Source organism: Myotis brandtii, unplaced genomic scaffold, assembly GCF_000412655.1.
Source record: "Myotis brandtii unplaced genomic scaffold, ASM41265v1 scaffold3005, whole genome shotgun sequence".
NCBI classification, from domain to species: Eukaryota; Metazoa; Chordata; class Mammalia; order Chiroptera; family Vespertilionidae; genus Myotis; species Myotis brandtii.
The window spans coordinates 98,906-106,637 of NW_005361479.1; the positions used below are offsets into that span (position 1 = coordinate 98,906).

General features: G+C 36.9%; 1 pseudogene; it reads left to right on the top strand.

Moving 5' to 3' along the window:
• Positions 1-2,107, top strand: part of LOC102259124 — a 28,258-nt pseudogene extending 26,151 nt beyond the window's left edge.
• Positions 2,108-7,732: the final 5,625 nt, after the last annotated feature.

Sequence of the window (7,732 nt, forward strand, 5' to 3'; positions counted from 1 at the left end):
GCAGGCGGGGAACGTTGGTTTCCTCCGTCACTGAAGGAAGCAAGCCTCATGTTAGTTTCAAGCTGCCTGGCTGCCGGCCGCCATCTTGGCTGTCGGTTAATTTGCATATCTCCCTGATTAGCCAATGGGAAGGGTAGCGGTCGTACGCCAATTACCATGTTTCTTTTTTATTAGTGTAGATGATACACAAAGTGTAGGGTGAATTTCTAACCAGATTTTTAAGGGCTAACATTTGCCCAACAATGTTTCCTTCTGTGACTTGAATTCTGGCCACTTAAAACCCAACTTTTTCTGCTTCTGCATGGCTGGAGGTCATCTGGTGATTTCATATCCAAAACTTAAAGACATTGGTTGAGATTCAAATCAGATTTGAATTGCAAGACATATATTAATGAAAAACAGTGGCCTAGAGTGCATTTGAAAGTAGCAGCCTCATGTGTGCTTTCATTATTTTTATGCTGCAAACCTATTGTCCTGGGTTGAAAGTAGACCAAAGATATCTTTAGACATAACTCAAGGACACAAGCCTGGAATAATTAGAAAACACGTCAGAGCTAATCTTGAGATGTTATCTAGACAGAGACCTCTGAGAGTTCTTTCAACTTCTTTTCCACTTACTGCATTCAGAAACAATATAAAAAGGCACTAGTTATTAATGCTAATTAAACTTCCAGCTAATACTAGATCAGCAGAGAACTAGAATGGTCCAGAAAAATGAATTAAAACATAAAGAAACAAAAGAAACATAGTAATAGATGGCTCAAGTCAATACAATCAGACAAATGTGAATAATTTTGTTTAGTAGACCAAAGGCCAGTGGGAAATAATGAAGACTAAAAGTGGCTCCCAACATCTGACTAGAGTTCGTTCTTCACAAATGGAAGGCACAAAATGATGAATTTACAACCAGCAAGTGAATATTTTAGCTACTGTCTGTCTTCTAGAGATGAATGCTCAATTTGTTTAGTTACTTATCTATTCTCTTATAACATAGTCATTGAAAACCTGCTAAGCACCAGACATTGAGATAAATCTTGGGAAGCAAATAAATAAGAGATCACAATTGAGTGTTTTTTGTTTGTTTTGTTTTGTTTTTCAGAAGTGAGCACAGGACTACAACAGAGTGTGATAAATACAACAGAGATAAGGATAAGATCCTGAGAGAGCAGAGTGGAAGGGCGTCATCTCTTTCTTGGTAAGTCTAAGATGGCTCCACAACTGAGGAAATAAATAGGCTGTGTTTCAAGGGATTTATATTTGTGTTGTCTATAGAGAAAAAAATATACAGAGTTAGAAGTTCCATGTAATATTTCTATGATATATGTGATAGAATTTGGCAGGAATGAGACAAAATCTTGGGATTAAAAATCCTTAAACATGATCATGAAGATGGTAGCTGCAGCTTGAAACTGCCCGATGGGCTCCTCTAAGTCTAATCTTCCTTGGCCGTGGCCATGGCCTGAATGTACGAGCAGCTCAAGGGAGAGTGGAACCATAAAAGCCCCAGTCTCAGCAAGTGTCAGGAAGATCTGGTAAGTCTCAAGCCAGTACTGCTGGAGCTCAATTTCCTGCCAACCACAGGGACCAAACTGACCAAACAGCAGCTCATTCTAGCCTGGAACAGCTCTCTGAGTCAGCGTGCATACACCAGCTCTTGGACCATAACCTTCTCTTCCTGCTGCTTCAGAACCAGGTGGCTGAGTTCCACATGAAATGGGAGTGGCTGCCTGCCAAGGACATCCAGACCCATGTATATATCAAGCATCCTGGGCCCCTTGAGCAATATCTAGTGGAGGGCAGCAACAACAAGGTGTTCCTGGCCAAAGGCAACCTCCCTACCGAGAGGTAGACCTTCTTCATCGACATCCTCCTTGACACTGTCAGAGATGAGATCGCTGGATGCATGGAGAAGGCCTATGAGAAAATCCTCTTTTCTGAGGCCACCCGGATTCTCTTCTTCAACACACCCCAAAAGACGACAGACTACACCAAGAAGCGAGCGTGGGTCCTGGGCCTCATCAGCTACTACAGCTTTGCCAGTCAGCAGCAGAATCCAGAAGATAACACCATCCCCTCCACAGAGCTGGCCGAACAGGTCATCAAATAATGCCTGGCAGCTGAAAATGATCCTCTGAGCCCAGCAGGTACTGGGTAAGGCAGGGCTTACACTATTGAAAGCAGCTGTAGTCCAGGGCTTCCTCCAATAAAGGTAAATGGACATTCAAAAAAAAATCCTTGGAAGCTTTTTTGACTAAGTAAAATGACATCCTGACATCTGATAAAAGAGAAAATATTAAAATGTATAATATGAATATACAACTCAACAGAAGAATAAATTCTGTAAGTAAGCACGTCATGGAAAATCAAAACACTAATACATATGTTGAAAGGGGCTACATCTTAAACTGGATTACTAAGTGAATAACAGTTCTGTATGATCTTTCAAATATAGGGTGTCCCAAATATATATATACACACACTTTAAATAATTATAAAGGCAGTGTTTATTAAAATACATTTCATTTTTCAAATTGAGCTATCAGCTGTTAAAGTGCATATACAGTTTTTGGGACCCCTGTATATATCAAAATTAAATCTTTCCAGGTTCTTGCTTAAATATTATCTGCTCAGAGAGGTCCTCTTCAATCATTTGTTCTCATTCTATTGTATTTGTTTATTGTCTTTTTCTTCCCTGAAGTTATAAAAGAACTTTAAGATTTTGATTACCACTGCACCATAATCTCAAAAATGGTGCCTAGTAATATATAAGTGCTCCAAAAATGATTGTCAGATGGATAAAAACATACAGAAATGATGGAATAACACTTATTATTCATAAAATTGACAATGAGTAAAAATAATAGTCATGCCAACTATTAAAATGAAATATGTACTCACACAATTAATGAGAGCTTAATTTAAAATGTCTGTTTTAGAATTGAATTTTACTATATCTGTCAAAATTATAATGTAAAAACTTCTTAAGAATATTTCTTCAAATATATTTGTATGGATATGAAAATATGTAAAAATCCTACAAATGTACTATTCTGATAGCATGAAAATACAAATAAAATATCTATAAGTAGAGAAAGAGAAGCAGAGTACATCTTAAAATATATTGAGAAGTCATTAAAAATAACAAGATAGGAATAAATAAGGCTTATAGATAGTAATTTTAATAAAATTTAAATTGGAAAATAGCTTACCTTGTATATTATCATTGAAAATGTAATTTAATTATACAACTGTCAGAGCATAAAATGGTAATGCTTTATAACTAAAACAGCTTCATTTTGGATAAATAATGTGTCTACAAATATTATATCTAGGCTAAACCACAAAATTATGGTATAAAAACCCTGTCTGGGATTTTAGCAGTCCAAACTTCTCCATGCCTCACTTATTACTAATATTCTTGAAATTATTTAAAAGCTTTATACTGTATATGATTTCTGATTCTAGTCATTTATTTTTTAGTTTTTTTAATATATCTTTTAATTGATTTCAGAGAGGAAGGGAGAGGGAGAGAAAGATAGACACATCAGTGATGAGAGAGAATCATTGATTGGCTGCCTCCTGCATGCCCCCTACTGGGGATCAAGCCCACAGCCCAGGCATGTGGCCTTAACCAGAATCAAACCTGGAAACATTCAGTCCACTGGCTGATGCTCTATTCACTGAGCCAAACAAGCCAAGGCTGATTCTAGTCATTTTGACTTGACAATCTAATTTTTTTGTAATCGCATATGCATATTCATGTATAGTCACTTATGCAAGTGTCTATTGTGTGTATGAGTGTATATGTGTGTGTTTAGAAAATCCTCAGAAAGATTCATAGAAGACTCCTAAAAGTGATTATCTCCAGGGAGTTTGACTAGAAATGCAAATTGTGGAGACTTTTTCTTTTGTCTTTTTTATGTATTTAAATGGGCTTGAATTGAACTTTCAGCAATAATAACAATAACAGCAATTAAAAATATGTTCTGAATCAAGTGTATAAACAGCAAAGAATAATTTCAGAGAACATAATTAAATTTGCATTTTAAAATAAAGGAATTTGAAATAGAGAGGTGAGAGGGTGACAATAATAGCACATTTACTAAACTAGTTCATAATCCAGGGGTAATATGAGATGGAAATCAAGCAGTGGTAAGATATAGAAGAAACTGATTTATTGACTTAGAAATGAAAGATGTCAACTGACTGGAGACAGAGAACGAAAATGAAGAAATTGCTAAAAACAATCTTTTAGATTGAGATACAAGTATAATTACTTATTTATTCAGCAAAATGCAGGATTTAGGACAGTCTATTCAATTGCCTGAAGAAGAGACAAACTTCCCAGAAGTAAAATTAGAACAGAAAAGCATCTGTTCTAATGGAACCACTGGGAAAAAAAGATAGAGTTAAACTGATTGTATTCAGAAGTGTGAAGAGCAGAATTAATTATGTAAATTTTAGGTTCAATTAGAGCAAGAGGAATTGAACTGATAATGCTAGGTTAAGTAAAGCTTATCCTTAAATAGCCTCCTTTCAGAGCAAAACTTTTGAATTTTCTTTATTACTAATTGTGCTACAACTGCTAATAATATTAGTATAGTCTTTTTACAATCAGTAATTTCACACTTTCTATCATTTGTTACATACACAATTTATATTATTTTTATTAACATGGTCCTATATAGATGGAAATTTGAGGCTCCAAGATAATAATATTATATAGCCTGTGTAACAAAAATCAATGAGTGGTTGAGCTGAAATTTAAATTTATGCAGTTAAAATCATCATTCCTCTCTCTCTCTCTCTCTCTCTCTCTCTCTCTCTCTTTCTTTCTTCAGAGAGGAAGGGAGAGGGAGGGAGAGGGAGAGAGATAGAAACATCAATGATGAGAGAGAATCATTGATAGGCTGCCTCCTGCACACCCCACACTGGGGACCGAGCCCACAACCTGGGCATGTGCCCTTGACCAGAATCAAACCTGGGACACTTCAGTCTGCAAGTCGATTCTCTATCCACTGAGCCAAACCAGCTAGGGCCATTCCACACTCTTAACAATTATGCTCATGATTGCTTTGGAATTCAGAGTCACTTTGTATGCTTCAGATGATATTCTAATATTTCTATCCATTTCATGTAAGGATAGGCTATTCATGAATAGGTGGTGTTTATGTGTGTTTAGAATATCCTTAGAAAGATTCATAGAAGGTATTGGGTTGAGAATAAGGTATCTTTCAGGATCTCATTCAGATCTAAACTCAAAATACTGAAGTATGAAGAGGATTGTGTTATTGTTGTCTCCAAATTTCATTCTCAATTCCTTTCATTTGTGGTTTAGATGCCTTGAATGACTATGTGACAAATTAGAAAATCATTCAACAGGGAGGGAGGTTCTTTTGGGTGTCCTGAGACCCAATTTCCAATGGGGGGAGGAGGTTCTTTATACCTCCAACAAGAAATTCTCAGAATACCATTTGGGTGTCCAAGAATTCTGCTGAATTCAGACACTATCTACCCAGAGATAGAATCAGGTTCCACAGGTAAAGGACTTAGTCCCACAAGACAGCCCTGCACTCAGACTCCAGCAGCAAACCCCGGTTCCTGTGCTTCTGACCAACTGGTTACAAATTAGAGGCTCCAACAACCAGCTCTAACTCAGGATGCCAATTGCAAGTCTAAGTTGTTACCTGTACTTCTTAATGTCTGGCTATAGATTAATAAAACCCACACCCCCCTGCATGGGTTTGCTTAATTCTCTAGAATGGCTCACAGAGCTCAAAAAATCCATTTCCTCATTAGATTACCTATTTATTACAAAGGATATTAAAGGACACAAATCAACAGCCAGATGAAGAGGAACATAAAATGAGGTTAGGATGAGGATCCAAACACAGGAGCTTCTGTCCTTTTGGATCTTGGGGCCAACACAGTGGCATGTGGAAGTATTCTGGATCCTCAACATCGAAACTTTTTGAAAAAGGCCTATGAGCCATCCTCTGGGTTTTTTTTTTTATGGAGGCTCCATTATGTTTCTCTTCTCCCTGGAAATAAGGGGGTGGGACTGAAAGTTCAGGCCCTCTAACCACATGGTTGGCTCCTACTTACAACAGGCCCTCACCTTTGTGTGGAGTCCACAAGTCACCTCATTAATATAACAAGAAATCATTGTGTGTGTGTTTTAGTTGTTTTTTTATTTGTTTGTTTTTTAAATATATTTTTATTGATTTCAGAGAGGAAGGGAGAAGGAGAAAGATATAGAAACATCAACGTTGAGAGAGAATCATTGACTGGCTTCCTCCCGCATGCCCGTAACTGGGGACCAAGCCCACAACCTGGGCATATGCTTTTGACCTGAATCAAACCCAGGATCCTTCAGTCCGCAGGCCAATGCTCTATCCACTGAGCAAAACTGGCCAGGGCAAACCATTGTTGCTTTTATCACTTAAAAAATTCTGAAGGATTTGGAAGCTGTGAGCCAGGAACTGTGGATGAAGACCAAATATATCAAAGAAATATATTTTGGTCATCTGAATTTGGTCACCATTAAAATGACCAAAATATATTTCTTATAAATCACAATATCACAGAGGTAAAATAGGAGATGATACTAATAGAATTCATTTGAAACATGCAATTTCCATTAATCGGGACATCCTCTAGGTTGTTCTTGTTAATGAGAGGAATAGGCGACTGCGTTATAAATGTTGCAATATACCTGTTTCTGAGCTAGTGCCAATTACGTTGCCTTGCTTTGATGTCATTTTTCCAAAGTCAGTTCACATTTTCTACTGGCACTCATGGCTTTATTTTGTTTAGTTTCATTATTATTTGCCTAGCATTGCCTTCAAATCATATTTATTGATAATAAGTAATCTGGAGGTATGAATGAAGTAAAAGTGAAGTTTTTATAAGTGTTTTATATCTTATTTTACCATTTAAGAAAGATATGCATATTGCACTGGGACACCTTTGAATCTAGTTAAGGTACTAGATCTGTGAAACTAGTAGTTACCTGGCCCTTTACTAACAATAAAATGAATTAATTTCCCATTTAAGGTATAGCATGGGAAAGTGGTTTTATGTTCAGAGTGTGTTTTGTTCTATGTGATAACATTTTAGTTAGATGATAGATTTCCAGTTAGGGCAGGTCCTCTTTTTTGAGATTAAGAGTTTCAGTTTAACAAAGATGAAGTAAATTCAAAAAACCTCTCATGATAGGTCTTAAAAAACATTGGCAAATACTTTTGTTTGTTTGTTTGTTTTTAATCTTTATTGTTGAGATTATTACAGATGTCCCTCTTTTTTCTCCCCATAGCTCCCCTCCACCTGGTTCCCACCCCACCCCAGGGCCTCACCACCCTATTGTCTGTGTCTGTAGGTAATGCATACATGCATATAAGATCTTTGTCTAATCTCTTCCTGCACTGCCCCACACCCCCTTCCCTCTGAGAATTGTCAGTCTGTTCCATTTCCATGCTCCTGATTCTATTCCATTCACCAGTTTATTCTGTTCATCAGATTTTTTTATTCATTTGATTTTTATTTTTTTTTAATTTTTTTCAATGTCTCCCCATTCACAATACAGACCAGACAAAGAGCCTGAGCTGAGGTGTATATGGGGTAAGTTTACTCTGCCTCCTATTTCTGTACAGTCAGTGTAAGAACACAGCCTGTGGTAAGCACCAGGAGGCCCTCATTTGATTTTTAGATTCACTTGTTGATAGATATGTAT